The sequence below is a fragment of the Siphateles boraxobius genome, unplaced genomic scaffold (assembly GCF_051911475.1).
Source record: "Siphateles boraxobius isolate OS27281-9 unplaced genomic scaffold, OSU_SipBor_1 312, whole genome shotgun sequence".
NCBI lineage: Eukaryota > Metazoa > Chordata > Actinopteri > Cypriniformes > Leuciscidae > Siphateles > Siphateles boraxobius.
The window spans coordinates 70001-82500 of NW_027508934.1; the positions used below are offsets into that span (position 1 = coordinate 70001).

The 12500-nt window shown below is 36.1% G+C and overlaps 12 non-coding genes across 12 annotated transcripts; all 12 read right to left on the reverse strand.

Annotated features, from left to right (window-relative positions):
- Window positions 1–387: 387 nt before the first annotated feature.
- LOC143697716 (5S ribosomal RNA) lies at window positions 388–506 on the reverse strand. The gene has a single exon (XR_013186736.1). It is a non-coding gene; the product is annotated as a 5S ribosomal RNA (ribosomal RNA).
- Window positions 507–796: 290 nt separating this feature from the next.
- LOC143697633 (5S ribosomal RNA) lies at window positions 797–915 on the reverse strand. The gene has a single exon (XR_013186657.1). It is a non-coding gene; the product is annotated as a 5S ribosomal RNA (ribosomal RNA).
- Window positions 916–1204: 289 nt separating this feature from the next.
- On the reverse strand, window positions 1205–1323 carry LOC143697634 (5S ribosomal RNA). Its single transcript, XR_013186658.1, has one exon. It is a non-coding gene; the product is annotated as a 5S ribosomal RNA (ribosomal RNA).
- Window positions 1324–7460: 6137 nt separating this feature from the next.
- Window positions 7461–7579, reverse strand: LOC143697635 (5S ribosomal RNA). Its single transcript, XR_013186659.1, has one exon. It is a non-coding gene; the product is annotated as a 5S ribosomal RNA (ribosomal RNA).
- A 289-nt stretch (window positions 7580–7868) lies between these two features.
- On the reverse strand, window positions 7869–7987 carry LOC143697636 (5S ribosomal RNA). The gene has a single exon (XR_013186660.1). It is a non-coding gene; the product is annotated as a 5S ribosomal RNA (ribosomal RNA).
- Window positions 7988–8376: 389 nt separating this feature from the next.
- LOC143697717 (5S ribosomal RNA) lies at window positions 8377–8495 on the reverse strand. The gene has a single exon (XR_013186737.1). It is a non-coding gene; the product is annotated as a 5S ribosomal RNA (ribosomal RNA).
- A 700-nt stretch (window positions 8496–9195) lies between these two features.
- On the reverse strand, window positions 9196–9314 carry LOC143697412 (5S ribosomal RNA). Its single transcript, XR_013186443.1, has one exon. It is a non-coding gene; the product is annotated as a 5S ribosomal RNA (ribosomal RNA).
- A 703-nt stretch (window positions 9315–10017) lies between these two features.
- Window positions 10018–10136, reverse strand: LOC143697718 (5S ribosomal RNA). Its single transcript, XR_013186738.1, has one exon. It is a non-coding gene; the product is annotated as a 5S ribosomal RNA (ribosomal RNA).
- A 290-nt stretch (window positions 10137–10426) lies between these two features.
- LOC143697637 (5S ribosomal RNA) lies at window positions 10427–10545 on the reverse strand. The gene has a single exon (XR_013186661.1). It is a non-coding gene; the product is annotated as a 5S ribosomal RNA (ribosomal RNA).
- A 290-nt stretch (window positions 10546–10835) lies between these two features.
- Window positions 10836–10954, reverse strand: LOC143697639 (5S ribosomal RNA). The gene has a single exon (XR_013186663.1). It is a non-coding gene; the product is annotated as a 5S ribosomal RNA (ribosomal RNA).
- Window positions 10955–11344: 390 nt separating this feature from the next.
- On the reverse strand, window positions 11345–11463 carry LOC143697640 (5S ribosomal RNA). Its single transcript, XR_013186664.1, has one exon. It is a non-coding gene; the product is annotated as a 5S ribosomal RNA (ribosomal RNA).
- Window positions 11464–12166: 703 nt separating this feature from the next.
- Window positions 12167–12285, reverse strand: LOC143697719 (5S ribosomal RNA). The gene has a single exon (XR_013186739.1). It is a non-coding gene; the product is annotated as a 5S ribosomal RNA (ribosomal RNA).
- Window positions 12286–12500: the final 215 nt, after the last annotated feature.

Here is a 12500-nt window from a genome sequence, read left to right on the forward strand (position 1 = left end):
TCAGAGACTTTTAAAGGCTTTCTGAAGAAGCTCAGTGAGTCTTTTTTTTAAACTAAGAAGAACTTTTGAAAAAACTCAAACTCTTTCATGCTCTCTGAAGAATCTCAGAGACTTTTAAGGCTTTCTGAAGAAGCTCAGGGACTCTTTTTTTTAAACTAAGAAGAACTTTTGAAAAAACTCAAACTCTTTCATGCTCTCTGAAGAATCTCAGAGACTTTTAAAGGCTTTCTGAAGAAGCTCAGTGAGTTTTTTTTTTTAGTAAGAAGAACTTTTGAAAAAACTCAAACTCTTTCATGCTCTCTGAAGAATCTCAGAGACTTTTAAAGGCTTTCTGAAGAAGCTCAGGGACTCTTTTTTTTTTTCTTTTTTTTTTTTTTAAATCAAAAAAGCTTACAGCACCTGGTATTCCCAGGCGGTCTCCCATCCAAGTACTAACCAGGCCCGACCCTGATTAGCTTCCGAGATCAGACGAGATCGGGCATGACCAAGGTGGTATGGCCGTAAGCGAAAACTGCTGCCAAAATTGGCCTATTTAAAAGGTTAGACCATTAATGAAGAAAACTAAGAAGAACTTTTGAAAAAACTCAAACTCTTTCATGCTCTCTGAAGAATCTCAGAGACTTTTAAAGGCTTTCTGAAGAAGCTCAGTGAGTCTTTTTTTTTAAACTAAGAAGAACTTTTGAAAAAACTCAAACTCTTTCATGCACTCTGAAGAATCTCAGAGACTTTTAAAGGCTTTCTGAAGAAGCTCAGGGACTCTTTTTTTTTTTTTTGTTGTTTTTTTTTAAATCAAAAAAGCTTACAGCACCTGGTATTCCCAGGCGGTCTCCCATCCAAGCACTAACCAGGCCCGACCCTGCTTAGCTTCCGAGATCAGACGAGATCGGGCGTGACCAAGGTGGTATGGCCGTAAGCGAAAACTGCTGCCAAAATTGGGCAATTTAAAAGGTTAGACCATTAATGAAGAAAACTAAGAAGAACTTTTGAAAAAACTCAAACTCTTTCATGCTCTCTGAAGAATCTCAGAGACTTTTAAAGGCTTTCTGAAGAAGCTCAGTGAGTCTTTTTTTTAAACTAAGAAGAACTTTTGAAAAAACTCAAACTCTTTCATGCTCTCTGAAGAATCTCAGAGACTTTTAAAGGCTTTCTGAAGAAGCTCAGGGACTCTTTTTTTTTTTTTTGTTGTTTTTTTTTAAATCAAAAAAGCTTACAGCACCTGGTATTCCCAGGCGGTCTCCCATCCAAGCACTAACCAGGCCCGACCCTGCTTAGCTTCCGAGATCAGACGAGATCGGGCGTGACCAAGGTGGTATGGCCGTAAGCGAAAACTGCTGCCAAAATTGGGCAATTTAAAAGGTTAGACCATTAATGAAGAAAACTAAGAAGAACTTTTGAAAAAACTCAAACTCTTTCATGCTCTCTGAAGAATCTCAGAGACTTTTAAAGGCTTTCTGAAGAAGCTCAGTGACTCTTTTTTTTAAACTAAGAAGAACTTTTGAAAAAACTCAAACTCTTTCATGCTCTCTGAAGAATCTCAGAGACTTTTAAAGGCTTTCTGAAGAAGCTCAGTGAGTCTTTTTTTTAAAGTAAGAAGAACTTTTGAAAAAACTCAAACTCTTTCATGCTCTCTGAAGAATCTCAGAGACTTTTAAAGGCTTTCTGAAGAAGCTCAGGGACTCTTTTTTTTTCTTTTTTTTTTTTTTAAATCAAAAAAGCTTACAGCACCTGGTATTCCCAGGCGGTCTCCCATCCAAGTACTAACCAGGCCCGACCCTGATTAGCTTCCGAGATCAGACGAGATCGGGCATGACTTTTTTTTTTTTTTTTTTTTTTTTTTATTAAATTTTTTATCATTGCTTTACATAAAACACATCATTATATATTTATACATTTCCATCTTGTTCAATACTTTGGCAAGTAAAAGTGTTTTTGTTTAAAAACACACATGACATCCTTGTTAAAAATTCCATAAAATTCCCCCATTTTGCTCTCCATTTTAAAATAATTGTACAATATTTCCACATAATCATCTACCATCGGTTTAAAAAGCCCCCATAGATCTAAAACAACATCTCTGTTTTTTGCTATGTTCCTTCTTTTCCATATTGCTTTCTTCGCCAGTAGTAAGCACAAATTCACAAGCTTCTTATTTACATTTTTTTCTGCCATTCCCAACATAAAACATGTATCCCATTCAGCAACCACTTCTTTTCCTCTTAATTCTTTTATAAAATCTTTCAGTTCATTAAAAAAAAAATTAAGCTTTTCACAATATAAAAACAAGTGTAAAATCCCTTCATCTTCCTTCTTACATACTTTACATTGTGCATTACTTTCTTTTTTCATTATACACAATCTCATTTCAGTATATATCACATTTTGTCTAATAAAATAATCCAAACATTCCAAACCTACATCTAACCAACTCCATGCTCTGTTTTTCCAGACATCTTTTTCTTCAATTCCATTCAAATTCCTTAACCAAACCTCATTAGCCCCTGGTTTTTTAAAAACTCTGTTTCTAAAAAACTCATAAAACATTTTCACAGTTCCCATATTAAAATCCACCTTCTTGTCTTTACATTTTAAATACACCGTCATTTTGTTTTCTTTTCCATCATTATTGTTGACCTCCTCTAACCATTGACCTGGGATTGCTTTTTTAACATCTTCATATTGTTTTTTTAAACTGATCACATTATAGTCTTCCTTTTCCTCCTCCATCGCATCCTTTATCACTTGTAGTGGTAAAAATCCCTCCTTCCACTCCCATAAAATATCCCTCACTTTTACAATGCCTGCTTGCATCCATTTCTTAAAATAGATATCACGCTCATTTATCTTTATTTTGTCATTTAAAAACAAAGGTTGATTTAAAATCATTTCCCTCCCTTCTGGATTAAAATCCACCTCTGTCAAAAAAAGCCTCCAAGCATTTAAAACCTCTTTATAAAATTGTGGAATTCCCTCCATCATCCCAGCTTTTATCTTCATCCATAAAGTGTTTTCCCCCAGGTTAAAATTCCCACATTTATTTAAATAAAATACCATCAATTCCTTCCAATCAGCTCTATTATTATCATCCAAGTACTTCTTTACCACTTTTACCCTCATGCTTTTCATTTTCAGTTCCACATCCACCAGTCCCATCCCTCCCTCCTCCGGTTTTCCTATTAGCGTATAATACGCTACCCTTGAAGGCTTTTTATCCCATAAATATTCTAAAACAATCGTTTTTATTCTCTTAAAAGCCCAGTTTGGTAATGACATTACTTGCAATTTATACCACATCTTTGATAACATTAAACTGTTTACAGTTAAAATTTTCCCTTTCAAACTTAAAAATCTATTTCTCCAAAAAATCAATCTTCTTTCCATTTCTCCCAATGTCTCTTCCCACATATTATCAATAGCTTCCTTCTCATTTTTTGCTACAATTGCCCCTAAAATCTTCATCTCTTGTACTTCCTTAAATTTAAAAACATCTGTTAAACTCTCTGTCCTTCCAAACTTCATATATATTGTTTTTTCCTCATTTATTTTTGCCCCTGAGCCTTCGCAATAACATTTTATTTTTCTCATCACTTCTTTTATGCTTTCCCTATTTTCCACCACAACTGTCGTATCATCTGCATATTGAAAAATTGGAGTTAATTCTTTTCTTCCTTCAAATTGTATCCCTTTTATCTCTTTGTCTCTATTTATTAAAAGCCCTAAAGGTTCTGCCACCAAAGAATATAACTGTGCGGACAGTGGACATCCTTGTCTGATTGATCTTAAAACTTTAAAAGGTTGCGTTAAAAAACCATTACATTTTACTTTTGTTAAAATATCACTGTATAAAACTGAAATCCATTTGATAAAATTCTCTCCAAACCCAAATTGTTTTAAAATTCCCATTAAAAACCCTCGTTCCACTCTGTCAAAAGCCTTCTCAAAGTCCATACTTATTACATATGCTCTCTTTCCTTTTTCTTTTATATATCCCACTATATCTCTTATACTGCTTGTGATATCCGCAATGTCCCTCCCCTTAACTCCGTAAGCCTGGTTAGTTTCAATTATATCCGGCATTATCTCTTTTAATCTGTTTGCTAAAACTTTGGCTAAAATTTTTAAATCTGTGTTTAACATTGTGATAGGCCTATAATTCTTCAATTCCGTTTTGTCTCCTTTTCTCTTATAAATGATTTTCATTAATCCCAGTCCCATTCTTGGGTGTACTCTTTCTTTTTTAAAAATTTCTCCATAGATTTCTTTTAAAATTATGCTCATTTTTTCCTTAAAAATCTTATAAAACTCATTTCCAATTCCATCTATTCCTGGGCTTTTCTTTACTCCTAACTGATTTATGGCCTGTATAATTTCTTCTGTTGTTATTTCTCTTTCACAAACCCCCTTATCTGTCTCACTGACTTTTTTTGTTATCTGTTTAATTAAAAAATTCCTTTTTTCTTCATCTCCTCCTTCTGATTTAAAAAGTTCTTCATAAAACTGGCTTATTTCTTTTAAAATCCCTTCTGTGTTTAAAACCGCTTGTCCTTCTTTATTCTTAATTTCCTTAATTATTTCTGCCCTCCCCTTGCTTTTCTCAAGATTAAAAAAGAATTTGTTACATTTCTCCCCTTGCACCGTACATTTTGCTTTACTTCTTAACATCGCCCCCTTGTATTTCTTCTCTTCTATTTTCTTCAATTTGTCCTCCACTTCAAGTACTCTTTGCACGTTTACTTCATTTTTGTTTAACTCTTTTCTTAGCGTTTCTCTTATTTCTTCCTCCTCTGTTCTTTTCACCTTTTGTAACAACTTACAGTAGTTTATTGTGTATTTCTTAATTTCATATTTCATGTTTTCCCACCATTGTCTTTTATCTTCTATGTACATCAAGTCTTTTTTTCCTTCATCTAAAATGTTTTCTATCCCTTTTTTAAAATGCTCTTCCTTTAAGACATCAGTGTTTAAAATCCAAACCCCTGGTCCCTTCCTTTCTCTTTTAAAATCTAGTCTCATTAATACCATTTTGTGATCACTTAAAGTGGTTTCTTTATAAAAAATCCCATCAATAAAATGTTCTAAATTCCTGGTGTTTAAAAAGTAATCTATTCTGGTTTGACACATAAAATTCCCCACCAGCTGCCTTCTTGTAAATTCCTTCTTTTTTTCATTCCTCTCCCTCCACACGTCCATCATATTTTTTCCTCCCATCAATAACTTTAACTCTTTTCTACCCACATCCGACTTAAAAATCATTCCATTCACCATGTCCATTTTAGTAAAAACAGTGTTAAAATCTCCCCCAATTATTACCTTCTTCCATTCTTTCATTACTCTAGATATATCATTAAAATACATTTTCTTTTCCATTTGGTCATTTGGAGCATGTACGTTTATCAAAATAAAATCTTCTTCTTCTATCTTAATTTCTACAGCCATGCATTTCCCTTTTATGTCCTTATATATCAATTTTGCCTTAATACCTCTGTCTTTTCTTATTAACACTGCCACTCCACCTCCTTTCCCTTCTTTATTATTAAAAAATAATTCCCCTTCCCATTTTCTTTTAAAATCCTCCATTGCATTATCTTTCCAGTTTGTCTCTTGCAATAAAATTATATCCTCTTCTTTGCACATTTCCTTCACTTTTTCAAATTTCACACAGTTCATTAACCCTCTTGCATTAAAAGTCACAATACTCAGCACAATAAAATAAAAGATAAAAAAATTAAAAATCCCCATTCTTTCAGTTCATTTCCTCTCCTTCCTTTACATTTTCTCCACAGTCCTGTTTCTCATCACTTTTTTCAAAAGAAACTTTTTTCCTTGCTTTATCTAAATTTGGAATTACCTTACTTGTCCTTCTTCTTTTACTTGTTATTCCCTTTGTACCACCGTCGTCCATGTTTTCACTTCCTTTGTCCCTTTTTTCTTTCTCCGTGACTTGATCTTGCTCCTCTATCTTTTCCAGTTCAGTTTGCAAAGTCCCAGTTACTTCCATTCGTTCCTCCGTTTCCTCATTGTCTATCGTTAGTCCACTCCGTTCCGTTATGCCCTCAACATCCGCGCTTACAATCTCCTCTCTTGGCGTTCCTTCCATGCCCTCGTGTTGCTTCTCTTCTCTGTCTGCCTCATGCATCTGCCCGCTCATCAGTTCTTCCTCCTGTTGTTGGTCTCCGTCGTCGCACTCACACCTGCTCAACACAAGCTTGCAGCCTAGGCACCTCTCCGCTTTGCAGTCCCTCGCGAAGTGGCCCTTTTCCTCGCATTTAAAGCATTTGAATTCCGGACAGTCCTTCATCATATGTTCAGTGCTCATACACAACCTGCAGGTTCTCATCTGCTGGCTATGTATCACTCTGAAATACTGAGGACCCTCTTCCGTTTCCACTTTCATGCTGTAGGGCAAAGAATGCACTTCTTTCGGGAAGCGTACTCTCATGTACCTGGTTCCATCCTCTATGCTGGTGCCTGTGTACAATCTTCTTTTAATCTGTGAAATGGGAGTTACCCCCCATCCTTCCAGCTTTTGCAGGATTACGTCATCCTCCAGATAAGCAGGCAGATGCATGAAAGAGACAACCAAGTCCTTATTATTCAATTTTTTAATTTCACACATCTTTCCTTTTATTATCAGTCCATCATCCAGCTTCTCAATATCTTCCTCTTTCTCAAATGTAATTTCATATTCCTTCATCATTTTTGGTCTTATCGCTAGTATATTCGTCACATCCACCTTCTCCGTCAATGCTTTTATAATATCCTCCGCCTTCCCGTCCTGTACCTCCATCAAATCAATCACAATCGTTGCGTCCTTCGTGTAGTTTCTTCTGTTTCTCTTTTCAGGGTAATCCTTTTCTCGTTGTCCTTTGTCCAGTCCATTTTCCTTTCTCCGACGTGTTTCTCGTGCCAAGTCCTTATCCATAGCCGTTTGTCCGTCCATTTCTCCAAAAGAAAAAAAAAACTCAATCCCTCCCAATCAGCTAAGCTGTTGGGAGGACAAATACAAAAACTAATACGAAAAACTTAAACAAAAAAAAAATAACAAAAAAACACTGATTCTGACAAAAACAAACGAAAAAACACAGAAACACGTTTGGTGAGCCTTCCTCACCCACTACTGCCACACTACTTCCTGGTTGCTCTAGGGCGCCCTCAAGGTGGTATGGCCGTAAGCGAAAACTGCTGCCAAAATTGGGCAATTTAAAAGGTTAGACCATTAATGAAGAAAACTAAGAAGAACTTTTGAAAAAACTCAAACTCTTTCATGCTCTCTGAAGAATCTCAGAGACTTTTAAAGGCTTTCTGAAGAAGCTCAGTGAGTCTTTTTTTTAAACTAAGAAGAACTTTTGAAAAAACTCAAACTCTTTCATGCTCTCTGAAGAATCTCAGAGACTTTTAAAGGCTTTCTGAAGAAGCTCAGGGACTCTTTTTTTTTTTTTTGTTGTTTTTTTTTAAATCAAAAAAGCTTACAGCACCTGGTATTCCCAGGCGGTCTCCCATCCAAGCACTAACCAGGCCCGACCCTGCTTAGCTTCCGAGATCAGACGAGATCGGGCGTGACCAAGGTGGTATGGCCGTAAGCGAAAACTGCTGCCAAAATTGGGCAATTTAAAAGGTTAGACCATTAATGAAGAAAACTAAGAAGAACTTTTGAAAAAACTCAAACTCTTTCATGCTCTCTGAAGAATCTCAGAGACTTTTAAAGGCTTTCTGAAGAAGCTCAGTGAGTCTTTTTTTTAAACTAAGAAGAACTTTTGAAAAAACTCAAACTCTTTCATGCTCTCTGAAGAATCTCAGAGACTTTTAAAGGCTTTCTGAAGAAGCTCAGGGACTCTTTTTTTTTTTTTTGTTGTTTTTTTTTAAATCAAAAAAGCTTACAGCACCTGGTATTCCCAGGCGGTCTCCCATCCAAGCACTAACCAGGCCCGACCCTGCTTAGCTTCCGAGATCAGACGAGATCGGGCGTGACCAAGGTGGTATGGCCGTAAGCGAAAACTGCTGCCAAAATTGGGCAATTTAAAAGGTTAGACCATTAATGAAGAAAACTAAGAAGAACTTTTGAAAAAACTCAAACTCTTTCATGCTCTCTGAAGAATCTCAGAGACTTTTAAAGGCTTTCTGAAGAAGCTCAGTGACTCTTTTTTTTAAACTAAGAAGAACTTTTGAAAAAACTCAAACTCTTTCATGCTCTCTGAAGAATCTCAGAGACTTTTAAAGGCTTTCTGAAGAAGCTCAGTGAGTCTTTTTTTTAAAGTAAGAAGAACTTTTGAAAAAACTCAAACTCTTTCATGCTCTCTGAAGAATCTCAGAGACTTTTAAAGGCTTTCTGAAGAAGCTCAGGGACTCTTTTTTTTTCTTTTTTTTTTTTTAAATCAAAAAAGCTTACAGCACCTGGTATTCCCAGGCGGTCTCCCATCCAAGTACTAACCAGGCCCGACCCTGATTAGCTTCCGAGATCAGACGAGATCGGGCATGACCAAGGTGGTATGGCCGTAAGCGAAAACTGCTGCCAAAATTGGGCTATTTAAAAGGTTAGACCATTAATGAAGAAAACTAAGAAGAACTTTTGAAAAAACTCAAACTCTTTCATGCTCTCTGAAGAATCTCAGAGACTTTTAAAGGCTTTCTGAAGAAGCTCAGTGAGTCTTTTTTTTAAACTAAGAAGAACTTTTGAAAAAACTCAAACTCTTTCATGCTCTCTGAAGAATCTCAGAGACTTTTAAAGGCTTGCTGAAGAAGCTCAGGGACTCTTTTTTTAAACTAAGAAGAACTTTTGAAAAAACTCAAACTCTTTCATGCTCTCTGAAGAATCTCAGAGACTTTTAAAGGCTTTCTGAAGAAGCTCAGTGAGTCTTTTTTTTAAACTAAGAAGAACTTTTGAAAAAACTCAAACTCTTTCATGCTCTCTGAAGAATCTCAGAGACTTTTAAAGGCTTTCTGAAGAAGCTCAGGGACTCTTTTTTTTAAACTAAGAACTTTTGAAAAAACTCAAACTCTTTCATGCTCTCTGAAGAATCTCAGAGACTTTTAAAGGCTTTCTGAAGAAGCTCAGTGAGTCTTTTTTTTTTAGTAAGAAGAACTTTTGAAAAAACTCAAACTCTTTCATGCTCTCTGAAGAATCTCAGAGACTTTTAAAGGCTTTCTGAAGAAGCTCAGGGACTCTTTTTTTTTTTCTTTTTTTTTTTTTTAAATCAAAAAAGCTTACAGCACCTGGTATTCCCAGGCGGTCTCCCATCCAAGTACTAACCAGGCCCAACCCTGCTTAGCTTCCGAGATCAGACGAGATCGGGCATGACCAAGGTGGTATGGCCGTAAGCGAAAACTGCTGCCAAAATTGGGCAATTTAAAAGGTTAGACCATTAATGAAGAAAACTAAGAAGAACTTTTGAAAAAACTCAAACTCTTTCATGCTCTCTGAAGAATCTCAGAGACTTTTAAAGGCTTTCTGAAGAAGCTCAGTGAGTCTTTTTTTTAAACTAAGAAGAACTTTTGAAAAAACTCAAACTCTTTCATGCTCTCTGAAGAATCTCAGAGACTTTTAAAGGCTTGCTGAAGAAGCTCAGGGACTCTTTTTTTAAACTAAGAAGAACTTTTGAAAAAACTCAAACTCTTTCATGCTCTCTGAAGAATCTCAGAGACTTTTAAAGGCTTTCTGAAGAAGCTCAGTGAGTCTTTTTTTTAAACTAAGAAGAACTTTTGAAAAAACTCAAACTCTTTCATGCTCTCTGAAGAATCTCAGAGACTTTTAAAGGCTTTCTGAAGAAGCTCAGGGACTCTTTTTTTTAAACTAAGAAGAACTTTTGAAAAAACTCAAACTCTTTCATGCTCTCTGAAGAATCTCAGAGACTTTTAAAGGCTTTCTGAAGAAGCTCAGTGAGTCTTTTTTTTTTAGTAAGAAGAACTTTTGAAAAAACTCAAACTCTTTCATGCTCTCTGAAGAATCTCAGAGACTTTTAAAGGCTTTCTGAAGAAGCTCAGGGACTCTTTTTTTTTTTCTTTTTTTTTTTTTTAAATCAAAAAAGCTTACAGCACCTGGTATTCCCAGGCGGTCTCCCATCCAAGTACTAACCAGGCCCGACCCTGATTAGCTTCCGAGATCAGACGAGATCGGGCATGACCAAGGTGGTATGGCCGTAAGCGAAAACTGCTGCCAAAATTGGCCTATTTAAAAGGTTAGACCATTAATGAAGAAAACTAAGAAGAACTTTTGAAAAAACTCAAACTCTTTCATGCTCTCTGAAGAATCTCAGAGACTTTTAAAGGCTTTCTGAAGAAGCTCAGTGAGTCTTTTTTTTTAAACTAAGAAGAACTTTTGAAAAAACTCAAACTCTTTCATGCTCTCTGAAGAATCTCAGAGACTTTTAAAGGCTTTCTGAAGAAGCTCAGGGACTCTTTTTTTTTTTTTTGTTGTTTTTTTTTAAATCAAAAAAGCTTACAGCACCTGGTATTCCCAGGCGGTCTCCCATCCAAGCACTAACCAGGCCCGACCCTGCTTAGCTTCCGAGATCAGACGAGATCGGGCGTGACCAAGGTGGTATGGCCGTAAGCGAAAACTGCTGCCAAAATTGGGCAATTTAAAAGGTTAGACCATTAATGAAGAAAACTAAGAAGAACTTTTGAAAAAACTCAAACTCTTTCATGCTCTCTGAAGAATCTCAGAGACTTTTAAAGGCTTTCTGAAGAAGCTCAGTGAGTCTTTTTTTTAAACTAAGAAGAACTTTTGAAAAAACTCAAACTCTTTCATGCTCTCTGAAGAATCTCAGAGACTTTTAAAGGCTTTCTGAAGAAGCTCAGGGACTCTTTTTTTTTTTTTTTGTTGTTTTTTTTTAAATCAAAAAAGCTTACAGCACCTGGTATTCCCAGGCGGTCTCCCATCCAAGCACTAACCAGGCCCGACCCTGCTTAGCTTCCGAGATCAGACGAGATCGGGCGTGACCAAGGTGGTATGGCCGTAAGCGAAAACTGCTGCCAAAATTGGGCAATTTAAAAGGTTAGACCATTAATGAAGAAAACTAAGAAGAACTTTTGAAAAAACTCAAACTCTTTCATGCTCTCTGAAGAATCTCAGAGACTTTTAAAGGCTTTCTGAAGAAGCTCAGTGACTCTTTTTTTTAAACTAAGAAGAACTTTTGAAAAAACTCAAACTCTTTCATGCTCTCTGAAGAATCTCAGAGACTTTTAAAGGCTTTCTGAAGAAGCTCAGTGAGTCTTTTTTTTAAAGTAAGAAGAACTTTTGAAAAAACTCAAACTCTTTCATGCTCTCTGAAGAATCTCAGAGACTTTTAAAGGCTTTCTGAAGAAGCTCAGGGACTCTTTTTTTTTCTTTTTTTTTTTTTTAAATCAAAAAAGCTTACAGCACCTGGTATTCCCAGGCGGTCTCCCATCCAAGCACTAACCAGGCCCGACCCTGCTTAGCTTCCGAGATCAGACGAGATCGGGCGTGACCAAGGTGGTATGGCCGTAAGCGAAAACTGCTGCCAAAATTGGGCAATTTAAAAGGTTAGACCATTAATGAAGAAAACTAAGAAGAACTTTTGAAAAAACTCAAACTCTTTCATGCTCTCTGAAGAATCTCAGAGACTTTTAAAGGCTTTCTGAAGAAGCTCAGTGAGTCTTTTTTTTAAACTAAGAAGAACTTTTGAAAAAACTCAAACTCTTTCATGCTCTCTGAAGAATCTCAGAGACTTTTAAAGTCTTGCTGAAGAAGCTCAGGGACTCTTTTTTTTAAACTAAGAAGAACTTTTGAAAAAACTCAAACTCTTTCATGCTCTCTGAAGAATCTCAGAGACTTTTAAAGGCTTTCTGAAGAAGCTCAGTGAGTCTTTTTTTTAAACTAAGAAGAACTTTTGAAAAAACTCAAACTCTTTCATGCTCTCTGAAGAATCTCAGAGACTTTTAAAGGCTTTCTGAAGAAGCTCAGGGACTCTTTTTTTTAAACTAAGAAGAACTTTTGAAAAAACTCAAACTCTTTCATGCTCTCTGAAGAATCTCAGAGACTTTTAAAGGCTTTCTGAAGAAGCTCAGGGACTCTTTTTTTTAAACTAAGAAGAACTTTTGAAAAAACTCAAACTCTTTCATGCTCTCTGAAGAATCTCAGAGACTTTTAAAGGCTTTCTGAAGAAGCTCAGGGACTCTTTTTTTTTTCTTTTTTTTTTTTTTAAATCAAAAAAGCTTACAGCACCTGGTATTCCCAGGCGGTCTCCCATCCAAGTACTAACCAGGCCCGACCCTGATTAGCTTCCGAGATCAGACGAGATCGGGCATGACCAAGGTGGTATGGCCGTAAGCGAAAACTGCTGCCAAAATTGGGCTATTTAAAAGGTTAGACCATTAATGAAGAAAACTAAGAAGAACTTTTGAAAAAACTCAAACTCTTTCATGCTCTCTGAAGAATCTCAGAGACTTTTAAAGGCTTTCTGAAGAAGCTCAGGGACTCTTTTTTTTAAACTAAGAAGAACTTTTGAAAAAACTCAAACTCTTTCATGCTCTCTGAAGAATCTCAG